The 17,596-nt window shown below is 34.1% G+C and overlaps 1 non-coding gene across 1 annotated transcript; it reads left to right on the top strand.

The window, feature by feature from the left end:
* The first annotated feature begins 794 nt into the window (after nucleotides 1–794).
* LOC141702507 (small nucleolar RNA R71) lies at nucleotides 795–904 on the top strand. The gene has a single exon (XR_012567147.1). It is a non-coding gene; the product is annotated as a small nucleolar RNA R71 (small nucleolar RNA).
* The last annotated feature ends 16,692 nt before the right edge of the window (nucleotides 905–17,596 follow it).

Raw genomic sequence — 17,596 nt, 5'->3', positions numbered from 1 at the left:
CGACCTTTCCAGACCTCAAGGTGATGGCGTTCACCTGTTCTTCAACTTCCGTCTTGCCTGGATTTGTTTCTGTGTCACTAGGAACCGTTACTGGTGGTCGATTCAATAAGGCATTAGCAATTTGCCCTATTTGGTTCTCCAGAGTCTTGACATAAACATCCTGGCTTTGGCATATAAGAGCCTGGTTTTTGCACATAAGCCTCAACTCCTCCAATTCAGATTTTTCATTCGAAGATAGACATGCACCAAGAGTTTATTTTTTTGGTGTAATTTGTTGTTGAAAACCAGGAGGATTGAATAGCTTATTTCTAAACTGCTGGAACGGTTGTTGCATCGCATTCTGATTGTTGTTCCAGCTGAAGTTAGGATGATTCCAGTTGTCAGGATGATAAGTGTCTGGAACTGGTTGCTGCGATCTCTGAAAGTTGCTCACAAACTGAGCTGAGTCACTAGATATAGCGCATTGCTCCGTCACATGCGGACCTGCACACATCTCACAAACACTAATTATCTATTTAACACCATAGTTATCCAAAGAATCGATCTTCATAGACAACGCCTTTAGTTGAGCAGTAATAGCCGTAGCTGTATCCACTTTAAGAACTCCTGCTACCTTGCCCTATGGATATCTCTGGGTTGGATACTAATATTCATTAGCAGCCATCAGTTCAATTAGATCATAAGCTTCCTCATAGCTCTTTGCCCATAATGCTCCACCTGCTGCTGCATCGAGCATGGGTCTGGACTGTGCTCCCAACCCATTGTAAAAATAATTGATGATCATCCAATCAGGAATTCCATGATGAGGACACTTCCTAAGCATCTCCTTGTAGCGCTCCCAAGCTTCATATAAAGATTCTCCTCCTGATTGCTGCGCAAATTGAGTAAGAGCATTCCTGATTGCAGTTATCTTCACCATAGGGAAGAATTTAGTAAGAAACTTCTGAGCAAGATCTTCCCAAGTAGTAATTGAACCAGCTGGTAGAGAGTGTAACCAGCTTTTAGCCTTGTACCTAAGAGAGAATGGGAACAGTCTCAGCTTCACAGCATCTTCAGAAACACCGTTGAACTTGAAGGTGTCGCGGATCTCAATGAAATCCCTAATGTGCATATTGGGATCTTCCGTTGAAGAACCCCTAAACTGGATTGAATTGTGCACCCGTTGAATTATTCCAGGCTTGATCTCAAAGGTATTAGTTGTGATAGTTGGCCTGACAATGCTAGATTGAATGTCATTGATCTTGGGTTGAGAAAAATCCATCAAGGCTTTCGTTCGTGCTGCTAGATCTCCCATTATAATGAGTACCTGAAACACAAACAAATAAACCGTGAAAGTAAAAGAATCTGAGTCATTGAACTTTAACGACCACTGATGACAAGCACATAAACTAAAAATTAACATCGAGTCCCCGGTAGCGGCGCCAAAAACTTGTTAGGGCGAAAACACGCGATAAAATTCATGCAAGTATACGCGTTCGCAAGTAGTATAAGATATAAATCATATCCGTTCCCACAGAGATTGGTTTAGGTTAAGTTCAATTTATGCACCTATGCAACAATGTATGGTTATCGCTCAATGCTAAGACAAATAACAAATTGGGTTTTTATTAAACTAAGAGATTAAACTAACAATTATAACTAAGAGAACAAGAATGGTTGAATTAATATATATGACAAACATGGGATTCTAACTTCATTAAATACTTTATTCAAAGTCATTGTTCTTAACCTTAGCATGTGATGGTAATGACACTAATCAGATAACACGAAACTGATAAATGCCAACTTTCGTTGCACGAGCACCATTCTACCAGACATTCACAAAAGAGATAGAAGCTGAATAGGCACCAATTATATTGAGACCCTATATGTCTATAGAATTTGACAACATAACAGTTTAAGAATAAGTTATCTATCTTGATTACATAGGGCAAGTAAAATGGTTAGAGTTACCCACTAATCATGCATACAATACATGAACCTATGCTAGCATGGCAAGTTCTAAACCTCTATTTTCACTGTCGCTTTAATAGAGATTAACACGCTATCTTATATGTTAGCTACGCACATAAGACGAATAAGCACAACCAATACTATGATATCATATAATCACCACACACCAGGATATCAAAACAATTAACTATTAAAATCTATAAGTAAATCCACTAGAACCCCATGACAACGATTAGTTCATAATCGAACTCATCATCACCATGGGTTCCAATGAAAGCATGGTATAAACAAGGTCTTAATAAACTAAATAATAATTAAAGTACGAATAAACGAGATCTAGGTTCGACAAGAACGAAAACGAGCATCCAAAGTTATAACTAATTCAAAGAATCACAAGTTGAAAATAAGATCTTCATTTTCAGAGTTGTTTTGTGCTTCTAGGTCTTCTCCTTGATCTCCCAATCTTCCCGGATGATGAAAACACTTTTTTTAAGTATATATAAGCCCATATTGGACCTGGACCCTTAAAATCATCAAATTCCACTCAAAAAGGCTTTTTCAGCGAAATCAACGAAGTCAGCCGCATATCAGCACGCGGCCGCCACCACCAGCAGGCGGGCGCCTCCACAACAGGCGGGCGCCTGCAGCCTGTGTGGAAAAATTCTGATGAATCTTGTTTTGGCCATAACTTGAGTTCTACTCGTCCGAATTAGGTGATTCAACTGTCCACACGAAACTAACGAGATTCTCTACAACTTGAAATTGGCCTTGGCTTCCAAATATGATCACTTTTCATCATATTTCCTTTAAAAGCTCCTTTCTTCATTTAACTGATACCTGAAATGTAATAACACAAAAACACATCAATATACCAACAACTTGAGTCCAAAACACCAATTTAAGCTTATAATGAAGCATTCCAAGTGGATATAAAATCCACTTATCAGTAAGCACTGTCCTCTTGTTTTTCTTGATAGCAGTTGTACCTTGACACTTTACTTCTAAAGCATCCCATATCTCTTTTGTTGTTTTACATCCAATGACTTTGTTGGACATAACACTATCAAGACTGTAGTGCAAGATATGTCGAACCTTTGCATCCTTCATGATTGATGAGATATCTTCAGGAGTGTAGTCCTTTCTGTCTTTGTCTATCATCTTCTCTGGTTCTCCTACAACCGAAACAGCTACCTTCATTGGTTTATGAGGACCATCATAGATCCTTCTTAAGTATTCAGGATATGTGGCTTCCAAACACATGGCCATCCTGACTTTCCAGATTGAATATTCATGTACTTTCAAGATGGGCACCTTAATTTCTTCATACCTACTCATGTTGCTGCTTATCTGTGATATGGCTGGAGGTTGTGGCTTCGGATACAGATTATGTGTTTCTTCTTATCCCTTGTCTAATATGGTTGATCAATCTTCAGATCTTAAACTATTTTTGCGTTAACAGCGAGTTTTTATACCAATTTTTAGGCCCTTAATCAACTGTAGAGGGGGGTGAATACAGTTAATTCGATCAGCTAGACAAAGTTTCAACAGAATCAAACTGTTTTATATAAATCTTATAAAAACTTATTACACAAGTACTCTCTTGATAGGATGAACAAATATCCTTGAGAACTGCTAGGTTATGCGAAAGATATAACAATGTCGCGATGAATATATCATGAACCTAAACTATGCTTTTATAGAGAACATCTACCAATGTATAAGGAATCCTATTTTATTAACAACAAGAAAACCTATAAAATTGCTTCTGAGATAAAGTCCTCCACCGCCTTGAAATTCCAGTTTCCTTTTCCTCTTCAAAGATCAACTGATGTGACAAATACTGATCTCATCATCCGTTGACATCATCATCCGTCGAATACTAACATCCGTCGATATCATCATCTGTTGATGTATCTATTCATCATCCGTTGATGCATGTAATCATCATCTGTTGATGCTTCAGATAGTTTATGTTTGATATCATCAATTGCTACCAACATCTTTTATTTTCTTCAGTGGACTAGCATGAGTGGAAGAAGCCTCATCTTCTTTCCTTTTCTTTCCTTTTCTTTTTTCAGATTCTCATTCTTGATTATTCTTTGCTTCACCAGTTTTCTGAATATTAAAAACATTTAAGTGAATTACATCAATCAAACATTTCATAGTAAAATTATGATAATATTTGTGTAATAAATAAAGAATAATTTATCCTTGATTTACAGCTCCTGGTATTGTGTTTCCATTCTCCAGAATATGAACATTTAAGAGAAGTTCATGTCCTCTTTAATCTACTGGGATCTGACTTTCTTGACTCGACAATATCATTCTTTTTTATCTTTTTTTTTTGCCTTCCAGGTACAATTTTGACTAGAGGTGGAAGCATTGTAGTATGATTTGTTTTTTCCCATAATTACTTTCCATTAACAGGCTTAAGAACATGATTGTAGACCTCCATATTTGTTTTTTCCTTGTAATACTCATGAAAATAGTATAACGTAGATTATTTTGAAAAAAATTGCACGCGCACGCATGATAACAAGGTATGCCTGTTAGTTGCCACTTTCGACAAGAACATATTTTTTGTCCCAAATCCACTAAAATCTTATGACCTCCCTCCATCATGGTGACGTTATACTTTTGAGCTACATTCAATATAGGCTTAGCTATTGCAGAAAACTTTAAGGACCTGAATGACAAAAAAAATTGATTCGTTTCTCTTATTATTATCAAGAAATGGACATTTGTTCCAAAAAATCTGAAAGCTTACTTATTCGGCTTTTTGAGAGCATTACTACAATATTCTGTATTTTGTTTAGAATTTTGGTTTTCCTTTTTTGGATTCTTTGTGTTTATGCATTTCCTTGAAAATCAACACAATTGCAAAGTGTCTGAACTTTATAAGATCTTTGTTGTACACATCGCAGTTATTGTTAACAAATATGCCAGACTTACAAATATCTCTGAAGCCGGATCTACTCCATTGTGATCTTGGTTTGGCAGCCAACCAAGTATATGCTTTGGCAGAGACCTGATACATTATATATAATTAGGAATCTTACAAATATCCTGCTAAGAATGATGAATACAACTTAATTGTAGGGTGTTAGTTTAGTACCTTGATGAGATTCAACATATGTCTATCAAAGTAGTAGTCAGTAGTGGATCTTGCAGCAAACCAAGGTAGTTTTTTAACACATGTGGTTTTATATTCTTTTGGCATATTTCTTTGAAGGTGCATTACGCAGAAGCGGTGTGTTGCTGATGGTACTAACTTATCAAGGGAATCCATTAACCCCTGAATTATGAATTTTATATTATACATTTTGAGATATTTAACAAAATAAAAGTCATGTAAAAGTGATTTAAAAGTTTTGCCTTTTGTTTGTCACTAATGAATAGGTAATTAGCAGCATTCTCCATCTTTAAATCAGCCACCACAAGTGATATAAACCACTCCTAACTATCATTATTTTCTGCCTCTACTTGCGCCCAAGCAAGCGGATAAATACCATCATCTGAATATGTTCCAACAGTTGTTAAAAGTATACCTCCAAGTGGCCCTTTAAGATGACAACCATTTAAACCTATCAATGGTCTATAACCTTGTAATAATCCAGCTTTTAAAGGACCTAAATAGACATCGAACCTTTTAAATCTTCTTCTTTATCCCCTGGATTATCCCCTTCAGTCATTATCTTCACAGTTGAAGTTAGCATAACCTTCTTGATCTCATTTCCATAGGCAAACAATAGATTAAACTAATTTTCATGTCTTCCTATGATGTTCTTTTTAGCTTTAGTCAATGCTCTACAGATCATGGATTTAGAAACTTGGCATTTTAAATCATTAGTAACCCTTTTCTGGAAAGCAGCAGTTGGCCAAGTAGGATTGAGTCTGACCTCATCTTTGTATGTGTTAGCTATCCATGTAGAATTTAGACACTTTTGCTTCCAAACAGGACTACAAGTATGTATATCTTTCAGTGTTGTGATTTAAAAAGATCTGAACTCTGTTGTTTACCATCATATCCATGGGTGTCCTTCAACACAAGTCCATTTCACCCTCACATTCAAAATTTTCTTTAACCTCACTCCCCTTTGATTCTTGATAGCATACTTTCTAACTGCATTTCTAAAAACTTGTCCTGAGGTGAATACCATTCCCAATTTGAATTTTGGATTATCCATGTCATAAAGTTCGTTAAATTCTTTAAATATAGTATCATCCTCGTCGCACGAAGAGATATCCATCCTTTGTTCGTCGCTTTTGATCATACTTTCTTCATTGTTAGTACTCTTCATGTCTTCCATCTAATCATTCAAGCGATTTTCATTTTCTCTACGCTCTTTATATCAACATTTTGTTCAAGAGGTTTGTTGGTTGGTTGGTTTATATCATTCAAGGTTGGTTGGTTTATTTTATGGTCCAATAGAGCCTGAAACATATCGTCACTCTGAAAATCATTACTCAAACCACCACTCATATCACATTGAACATTATAACTATATTTACTCTGTTAGGTCACACAACACTATAGAAGGGGGTTGAATATAGTGTTTATATAATCAAATCGATTTAGAACACAATTATGTAACAGTAATCAAGTTTATTCAATATAATAAGCTCTGTTACAAAGTAGGTTAAACTACTCTCTCAGTGATGAACAATATCACTAAGAGCTGCTAGGTTACAATGTATAATGTTCTAGTTAATGATAACACTTATAGTGTAAACCCTAAGCTGTGTTTATATAGTACACAGTTACAAGATATCTTCTAATTGATATGAAATATAATTTTGTCTCCTAAAATATATTAATCAGATATTATCTTCTACAAGTCTTCTAGTTGTTCAACTCTTCATGCATATCTTCTTTTGTTTTAGTCCAGATCCTCTCCTGTAAATCAGTCCCATTCCTTATCTGAAGTACCCGCACTTAAGTCCTGATATAAAATCTGACGGCCTTAAGTTCTGATATAAGTTCTGACTTTAGTAAGTTCTGATTTCTAGTAAGTCCTGATATTAAGTTCTGAAACTAAACACAACGGATTAGACATGACATCACAAATATATCTAACAATCTCCCCCAACTTGTAAATTATGAAAAATATACAAGTTAATAGATTTGATGATGTCAAAAACATTTAAGTACAAATGCAATGAGAGTTTATTTAAACAACTAACTACAACTTACAGTCCTTGCAGCTTTTACCAATTTTACTGAGTCAATATGAATCCAAAATAATTCTTGACAAGTTTGATATCATCTTCTCTTCTTCTTTTCTCAGGACTTGAGCTAATGTAGCCTTGACTTGCTTCAATTCTTCATCTTGACTTCCAATCTGGTAGATTGCAGTCCTAAGTGCTGAGATGTGATTTCTTTCCAATCCATCATAAAGTCTGATTACCCTTGAATGAGATGAGTCTTCATTATAGCACAGACATTTCTTTTTCAGAATAACCTCAGGTTTAGTAGAATCCTTCTTTATTCGAATTTCACTTCCATTATCTTCAACTATATTTGGAATAAATTCTGCAACCCTTGATCCAGAGGTTCTGGATTTATCCCTTATGGTCTTCATTATGAAATTTGACCATCTTCTGGTAATCTCAGACTTTATCTCCAAAAGATAATGAAAGAATTGAAGTTCTTTCAAAGATTTGTTCAGCACATCTGATTCTGACATTCTGTATGTTCTTCCATCTTCAAGAAACAGAATCAGCTTTTCTTTGATATTACTCTTATCATGAGCATCCAGTACCACTTGAACATATATAACTTTGTCAAGATGTTTCTGTGTAACTTTCTCAAGTTGTTTTTCAGTTAATAAGAATGGATCTCTAGTAAGTACTTCAACTCATGTTTTGATCTTGGCTTCTTTAGAACCTAATCCAACTCTGTCTCTTGCTTCTCTAGCTTTCAATCCAACACTCATGAAATCAGATAGCAGTTGACTTTTCTTAGGATCTGATGGTTTAATATTCTTCCATAGGAGTTTCTTCTTATCAGTAACTGTCATCTTGTTCAAATCAACTTGAGCTCTGTCAGAGGTTGATGTCTTGATGACTTGTTCAGGATTTGCAGATTCTTCTGTGGCTTGCTATTTTTCACTCTGAACAACTTGAGCTATGTCAGAGATTGTCTTAGATTCTTCTGTTATCTTTCTTCTTTTCATAGTTTCAACAGTTTCATCTTCTGCAGCTGTATCATCAAAAACCTGAACCATTTTGCACACAGGTTTCATCAGGATTTGAGGAATCTTCATCTCCTGTTTCTTTGTTGGTTCATCAATCTTTCCTTTCCCTTTTGCCTTGGGATCAATTTTAACTTGTGATCTTGTCTTGGGCTTTAAAGCCTCAGAAGTTGACCTTTTCTTGATCACAATGCTTTTTGCCTTAGGCCTTGGAGGTTTCTTTGCATTAGAAGCTTTAGATTTAATATTTGTCTTCTCAGCTGCAAATCTAGCTTCTTCCTCCTTTAGAGTCTCTAAATCCATTCCAGGATTATGCTTGAAAAATAATCTTCTAGCAATTTCTTCATCAAGTGTCTGAATCTTGGGATCTCTATAGGAGACAATAGTCTCCCTTCCCTTAAGCTTCAGAGTTTGTAAAAACTTCTAAGAGTCTTGACTTTCAGCTTGAATCTGAACATCAGAACTTGATATCTGATCTTGATTATCAGAACTTGATATCAGAGTTTGAGCATTCACAGCTTCAGAACTTGTATTCTTCTGTGTAGAAGATTTGCTAGAACCAGAAATTAGTTTCTGTGAAGAAACTTTATTGCTTTGCCCTTGACCTTTGCCCTTGTTAGGGTTTCCCTGGCCATCTCCTTTATCATCCTTCTTCTTCAGTACTTGAATAGTTGAGCATTTGGACTTAACTACCTTCTCCCCCTTTTTGGCATCATCTGATAAGAGTAGAGAGAGAAGAAGTTCCACTAAAGATTGGATTTCATTCAGTTGAGTCTGTTGAGTAGCTTGATTTTGTAGGACCTCAGCCAGTTGGGCCTGCTGCTCTTCTTGAACTTTCTCAATAGCTTCAACTTTCTCTTGAATAGATTTGATAAACCTCTTTTTGTCTAGCTTGATCTCCATATCCAGCTTATCAGCTTTTTCTAGAAGCTTATCAACCTTTTCATGAGTAATGGAGTGTTGACCCTGAAGAGATTTAGTACTGAGAGCTGTTACTTTAAGTTGAGCTTTGAAGTTAGAATTTGTCAACAACCCATCAGCTTTTGCAATATGCTTTGACTGAACATGAGAGCTAGGAATAAAATTAGATTCATTCCACTTCTTGGTCCACTCAACCCCTCTGTGAGTTTCTTCCCAAGGAACAGGAGCATCTTCTTTAACAAACTTTTTAAGCAGTGCCTCCTTTCCAATAATTTAAGTTGGAGTGTTTACTGGAGCTGACTCTCCAGAACTTACAAGAAACTCATCATCTTCAGACAACACAAGAGTGTGTGTGGCTGTAGGAGATTCTGGTACAACTTCATCTGTTTCCACATCCAGAATTGGAGTAGTTGGTATATCAGCATTTAATGGAGAAACAGGTGGAGTGGTCACTTGTCCTTGTGGTGCTTCCAGAAACAAGACAGATGGAATGTTCAGCGTATGAATGTTTCAGGACTTAATCTTGAATCTTCAACTGTAGCTGTTTCTCTGATTAGAGAGACAGGATCACTGTGTCTAAAACAGTGTCTTCAGCTTGAGGTGGAGGTGGCAAAGCTTCAATCAGTATTGGTCCTAATGAGATCAGAGATTCCTGATCCCCTTCCTCGGCTTCTTTAGCATCCTCAGAATGAGGTTGTGCCATATGCCTACCTACTCTCATCTTCTTTGATCTTCTGGATGATGGAGGAGTTGCTTGAGCAGCATCAGAACTTGAAGTTCTTTTCCTTTTTAAAATTCCAGAATCCTCAACTTCAGTCTATTTCTGAGGAGTTACCTCTTTCTGAAAAATTTCCTTTTCAGCTTCTATTGTCACAGGTTCTGATGCATGAACCTGTGACTTGCTCATCTTCATCTGATTCATCCCTCATAATCATCCTTCTTCACCTTGGTGGAGATTTAAGAACATATTTTGCCCTTGAAGATTTTATAACTGGCACTTTTTGGGAAGTACCAGAGGTTAGTTTGGTAGTAGGTGCTGATGGTTGAGGTTGAGAAGATTGTGTTGGTTGGAAATAAGTTCTGATGATAGGCTGTGGTTGTGGTTGAGAGGATTGAGCTGGTTGAGTTTTGGTTGTAGGTGCTGATGGAGGTTGAGAGGGTGCAACTTCAGAAAATTTGGATGTATATATGTTGGGGTCAGAGTTTACTAAGAACTATTTTACTGATGTAGGAATTTGAAGGGGTCTTAGTATCTCTTTCTTATTTTCAGTAGATAACAAGTCTGTGAAAGCCCTTTTAGCAAGTTTAAAAGGTTGAATTGTCTCACTAAAGTTTTGGGGCTTATCAGGACAACAAAAACTGTAAATGAGTTGACAAAATCCAGCAAAGTAAGCAGTATTTGGGTCCTCATTCATCCTATCCCCAATAAAACCCAAAATAGCAGTAGCATAATCAAAGTGAGTTTGATTTAAAAGTGCATACCCTATTTGCTGACTCGGAATGGGAATGGCATCAAAGTTGGAGCATTTGTTGGCAAAAGCTCTGGTGATGCAGTCAAAGAAGTAGCTCCACTCCCTTCTGATGTATGGCCTCTTCAGCTGTCCCAGCTTGGACAGACTTTTCTCATAGCCAAGATTGGCCATCATACCCTGTAGAAGTGACTCCTCAACCTGAGCATTAAAAGTACAATTTTCTGGTAAGTGTAGAGCTTGTCGAACAGTGGATAAGGTAACCAGGTGCTCATCTTCCCCTGTTATGAAAATAATACTAGGGGACCTAGCTTTACCACCATCATCATAAACACCAGTCCTCCAAAACTCCAGTATCTATGTTCCTGAGAGTAATTGTGGTTGGGTCAAAGAATACCCAATCTCTAGTAAGAAAGTCTTGGATGAAGTGAAGATCTGATGGAGCATCATCCTTGATGAGAATAGCCATGTAGTTATTGGGGACGAACTTGGCTCCATTTAAGATGATGTCCTTGGGTGCCATTTCTATAAGAAATTAAGTGAAAAGTTGTGTGTTTGCAAGGTGTTTGATAAAATTCCTGTAAGAAATAGCTTCGGAGAATATTAGAGAGTGAAAGAGAATAAGAGAGATTAGAAAATAAGAATAGTAGGTAAAAGATTGTAAAATCTTTTAAATCTCTTTTTTATACACTCCAGGTGACAACGTTTATTTTTATGAAGCATAACAGACTTTTTACACCTGGCAGCATGGAAACAGTCAAAACAGTAATGAGTGGCCACGGTAAACGTGCAGTAATTATTGCTCACATGTTGTTACCAAAACAAACATGCAACCCATTAACCAAATGATTATCACTGTTTTTATCTAACTTAATTATTTTCTGACAAAATATAACCGTTACAGTAAATACTAAAAATAAGTCAAGTAATTAAATAATGCCACGTAAGCATCAGAGTTTCCATCAGGATTTGCATCAGAACTTGACTATTATCAGAATTTAACGGTCATCAGAACATGGCTTCTGTACTCAAAAAGTGAATGACTGTTTATGTGATTCTTCACACAAATACTAATTGGTTTCTTCAGAGTTTAATCATCAAAACTTTCATCAGAATTTGTTCTCAAAAGTTATGCAAATAATACTTAACTGTTTGTCAGAAACAAGTTAATCACCACAGTAATTTTCATCATTCATATGGAGTGAGAGTGTGTGCATTTGCAAATGATCAGATAAAGATTAAAGTCTGATAAACTTCAGATATCTTAGAAATAAGGCATAATTAAGAAAAATGCTTAAAATCTGTCTTTAATTATGAAGTCTACTATAGAATAAATTTATGCAAGAGTCCACCTCAACTGTTTGTGCTCATTTTATGCATCTTTTGACATTCTTTTTACAGTGGCTTCTCAGTATAAATGAGTCCCAACTGCTATCAGAATTTATGCTATTATCAGAATATTTCTCCAGCAATCAGAGAATGTAAAAAGTCACCAAGAAAAATTTGCTTTTCTAATGCATATTACTTACTCTAGATCTCAAAGTAGTACTTGATTTCAATTTTTCCGTTCTTTTATTTTCTTCAGATAAGTGAGGCTTATCAAACATGTAGTTCATCCTTAAGATTTACTGACATCAGAATTTGACACATGAGAAGCAATAATCTAGTTTGTGACTTAGTAATAAGATACACAAAGTGAATTTGACTAAGATCAAAATCAGACTTTGCTTGTGTTATTGATTTCCACATAAATAACTAATTCAAACATGGGTATATAGTTTGTTAAAGACTACTAAGTCAGCATCTAACAAGATAATCCTCATTGGATTGAATAGTCATAGAACATTCAAAATACTATCAGAGTATATAGAATCACATCAGATAACAATCAGTATTTAATATGTAACAATTTAAGTACTGATTACATTGAGATAAGACAATCTGTAAACACTGATCATAAAGTCTGATGCATGAGAACAAAAACTAAGCAGATTTTGAGAAAGAACCTGAAACCATTCCAAGTTCATTTAACAGTCTTGTAAAAGTAGCTTCACATAGTGGTTTTATGAAGATATCAACTAGTTGTTGATCTGTTGGGACAAAATGCAATTCCACTATACCTTCCATCAAATGTTCCCTTATGAAATGGTACCTAATACTGATGTGCTTTGTCATTGAGTGTTGAATTGGATTACCTATCATAGCAATAACACTTTGATTATCACAGTAAACGGGTATTTTAGAAAATTATAATCCATAGTCCAGTAATTGATTCTTCATCCAAAGAATCTGTGCACAACGGCTTCCTGCACCAATATATTCTGCTTTTACAGTTGATGTGGAAATTGATTTCTATTTCTTGCTAAACCAAGAAACCAATCTGCCTCCAGGAAATTGGCAGCTTCCACTAGTGATTTTCCTGTCAATTTTGCATCCTGCAAAATCTGCATCTGAGTAACCTATCAGCTTAAAATCTGATTCCCTAGGATACCACAATCCTAGATCAGTTGTACCCTTGAGGTACTTGAAAATTCTTTTCACATCTATTAGATGAGGTTCTCAGCCTGAAATCTTGCACAAAGACATGTAGCATACATGATATCAGGTCTACTTGTAGTTAAATAGATTAAAGATCCAATCATACCTCTGTATTTAGTAATATCTACTGATGCTCCAGTATCTTTATCTAACTTGGTTGCAGTAGCCATGGGAGTGGATGCAGTTGAACCATCTTGCATTCCAAATTTATTGAGTAAATTTCTTGAGTAAATCAGTTAGTGACTCATCAGCTTTTACGTCAAAGTGCTCATACTATTGAGTGAGTATAGTCTTCCTATTCTTTTTGATCGCTTCAGTTCCCTGGCATCTTGTCTCCAAAGCATCCCATATCTCATTTGCAGTCTTGCATCCAATTACCCTGTTTGACATGACATTGTCAATTACACTATGCAGCAGATACCTTACCCTTGCATCTTTGGCAATAGATGAGATGTCTTCAGTTGTGTAATCACCTTTCTCCTTTGGTATCATCTTTGCTGGTTGATCAGCAACTGTAACAGAAAGCTTGGTAGGCTTATATGGTCCATCATTAATTCTATCAAGCTATTATGGATCTGTGACTTCCAGAAATATAGTCATCTTTACCTTCCATATAGGATACTCAGATGCTCTCAGTATGGGAACCCTAATACTCTCATATCGACTGCGTGTTTGATTGTTTTGAGTATCTTGAGTTTTGGTGGGCTTAGGTGGAGTTTGTGTTTCTTCAGGCATGATTGTAAACTGGATCTCACTGTTTGTATATCAACAGAGAGCCTCTGATACCACTTGTTAGGTCACACAACACTATAGAAGGGGGTTGAATATAGTATTTATACAATCAAATCGATTTAGAACACAAGTATATAACAAGAAATCAAGTTTATTCAATATAATAAGCTCTGTTACAAAGTAGGTTAAACTACTCTCTCAGTGATGAACAATATCACTAAAAGCTGCTAGGTTACAATGTATAATGTTCTCATTAATGATAACACTTATAATGTAAACCCTAAGTTGTGTTTATATAGTACACAGTTACAAGATATCTTCTAATTGATATGGAATATAATTCTGTCTCCTAAAATATATCAATCAGATATTATCTTCTACAAGTCTTCTAGTTGTCCAACTCTTCATGCATATCCTCTTTTGTTTTAGTCCAAATCCTCTCCTGTAAATCAGCCGCATTCCTTATCTGAAGTACCCGCACTTAAGTCCTGATATAAATCCTGACGGCCTTAAGTTCTGATATAAGTTCTGATTTCAGTAAGTTCTGATTTCCAGTAAGTCATGATATTAAGTTCTGAAACTAAACACAACAGATTAGACATGACATCACAAATATATCTAACATACTCCATGTTGAAGCACAATTAGAATATCTTTTCTATATTTATGAAAACTGGGATTTCCATCTTCATCGTCGTCATCCGACAGCTCTTCCTTAACTTTTTTTTTCATTAAATTCATCTATGATATCCATTACTCTTTTCTCTCTTTGATGAAGACCATATTGTGTGAATGAAAAATCTTCTGCTTCACTTACTAAAGGAAGACTAAATGACTTACTTATGACATATACAATTTGTAGCTTATTATAAATCACCAACTCTGTCATTATCGATACATCATCAGTAGTTTCTAATGGCAATATATTTCCTACCTCAAGCTCATTACCAAATATTTGGTAGTACATTTCATAATGACCATGGATTAATCCTAATTCCCCCATCATTGCTTGTACTTCGAAAATGGTCATTGAACCATTAGTGCTCATGTCAAAATAGTTTATTTTTCCTCCAATATATTATGTGCAATTTTCATTCAGTATTCCCCCATGAAATACTTTTAGTGTGAAATTTATGTGATCATCTGTAATGGATCCAAAAACACAAAGTCACAAATAAATAGTATCATGTAAGTGTGAAAGGTATATAACACATGCAAATTCTTAAAATGGCATCAGAGATCACATAAATCTGATATACAATGGAAAATACAATATTCACAGTCACACTACATACCATAGTTGTTCATAATCAATCACAAACAATCTAAAAACCTGGTTATATACAAAACAAAATATATGTTCACATAATATTTGTGTGATTTTAAAGAATACAAAATTTTATTACCTCCATAATCAAGAATTTCTTTTAATCATTAACATCTGAAGAAGGATCACCAGTGACCCAAGCGACCTCGCATAGTTAGTAGATTATCGATAAAAACTAAAATCATATTATCTAGGGTTTACTAATTGAGTTTTAGAGGTAAGAGAAATATGTGGAGACGGATTAAGATGGAGGAAGGGATAATGTTGCTTTTACCTTTTTGTTATTTATATTGTTTAATGACGAAATTATCCCTGCAAATCTGGACTGTATTGGAGTTAAACTAACTGGAAAGGTGAAGGGATGCAATTTGAAAAGTTTTTTTCAAACTTAAGGGTTGCAAACTTTTTTTATGAAAACATGTATACTGAAACACATTCGTTGTAAATCTAGGAGTTGCAAAGTGTATTTAACTCTTCTAAAATCAAGAAGAGTCTCAGAACTGGATGTCTTCATCAATAAAGTCAATGTGATGAGTCCGGAAGACACTGTTGTGCTACATGAACTTAAATTAGATCAACAAGGAGTTTTTCCTCAAGTTTATCTGACCAAAGATTTTACCTACCCAATAGTGAAATCCTGCAAATAAAGCATCTAAAACATAGCAAGAGAATGGTCTATATATGCCTTAACACCAAAAGATGCACACACTTTTAACTACCTAAGCATTGTGTCATCACTACGCCCTAGATGACGTATTTGCACGTTTTTCGTATGGTGTTCTCTTAGAAAATATTGCAACATGTATGAAATTATGACCCTATCACAACATCCAAATTTTGGTGTTGTCTTAGAAAACATTGCAACATGTATGAAATTATGACCCTATCACAACACCCAAATTTTGGTGTTGCTATAATTGAATACTTATTTGGTGTTCACATTGATGCCTCCCAAATTGCAACGTAGGAAGCCGTGTTGTCATAGACAGCTAAATAATTTTTTAAAATGTAACTTAAAATGGAATTTATTTTTAAAAGTAATTGGTTTTAATAAAGTACTTTATGGAGTTTTGTAGAAATTAAATGTACGTAAAAAAATTATTCATATTTTATAAATATTTTATTTAAATTTAAAACTAATTGAATACATTTTAATTATTAGTTTAAAATACTTAATAAATTCACGACAAACATTTTTTTAATTGAAAAGCAAAGTTTGTAATCTATTTGAATTTATAAAAATAAACTGTAACAAATAAATTATAATAAATATAATATGTGCAATTTAAAATTAAAATATAATATTAATATAATATTTATATTATACAAAATTAAATTTATTAGGCTTGTGCGGTTGAATTTTGGTTTAGGGCCTCGGCGGCTAAACCTTGGAATGAAATTTTCTTTAGAGCCAAAAATTATATATAATTAGAGTAAAGCAGATAATATGGTACGGTATGTCACGGTTTGGTCGTAACAACTAAACCTATAAATATCTACACTGGGCAAAACAAAGCAAGACCTAACTAGCATATTAATCTACAAATATTTGATAAATACTTAGGTTGGGCAAAACAAAGCAACACCTAACTAGCATATTAATATTTGAAATCATGTCAATAGTTGAAAAAAAAATTCTATTATTTGTTAACTTCTTTTCATTAAAATTAAACTTTTAGAATTTGGAAAAATAATATTATTTCTAAAAAATAAATGTGTTATATAATATAAATAACATGATATTATCATTTATAATTAATAGATATTATAGCAATATAAATAACCTGATACTATTTTTATCTGGTTGTGCATATTGGAATTATAATACAAGTAAAATAAAACACAAAATTAAATTTCAATTTAAAAAAATGTAATTAGAAAGTTTTATAAAATTAGAAAAAAAATTCTACAAATTAAAATAAATAACACAATTTATGTTAAATACAAGTGAAATATTGTATTAAATAAAAAATAATAATATCAAATCAAAAGTAATGTGTTAAATTCAATAACACCATATAAAATAATATTAATACAGGGAATATAAATTGTTAAATAATCAATTACACCGTTTATGTTTACGCATATTGAAATTATAATACAAATAACACTATAACAAAAAATTAAATTTTAATTAAATAAAAATGTTACTAGAAATTTTTATAAAATTAGACAAACAATTCTAAAAATTAAAATAAATAACACAGTTTATGTTAAATACAAGTGAAACAATGTATTAAATAAAAATTAATATTAATACAGTCGAAAGTAATGTATTAAATTCAATAACACCATTTAAAAATAATATTAATATAATTGAAAATAATTTATCAAATAATCAATTACATCGTTGATGTTTATATTAAATATATGCATATAAGTAATTAAAAATGAAAATTATTAAATATAATCAAAAAGAAATTGAAAACCATTCACACAAATTTATAAGAATTCAAAAAGAA

The sequence above is a fragment of the Apium graveolens genome, unplaced genomic scaffold, assembly GCF_009905375.1.
Source record: "Apium graveolens cultivar Ventura unplaced genomic scaffold, ASM990537v1 ctg5251, whole genome shotgun sequence".
Taxonomy (NCBI): domain Eukaryota; kingdom Viridiplantae; phylum Streptophyta; class Magnoliopsida; order Apiales; family Apiaceae; genus Apium; species Apium graveolens.
The sequence above is the reverse complement of the archived record's forward strand: the minus strand, read 5'-3'. Positions and strand labels throughout refer to the sequence as shown.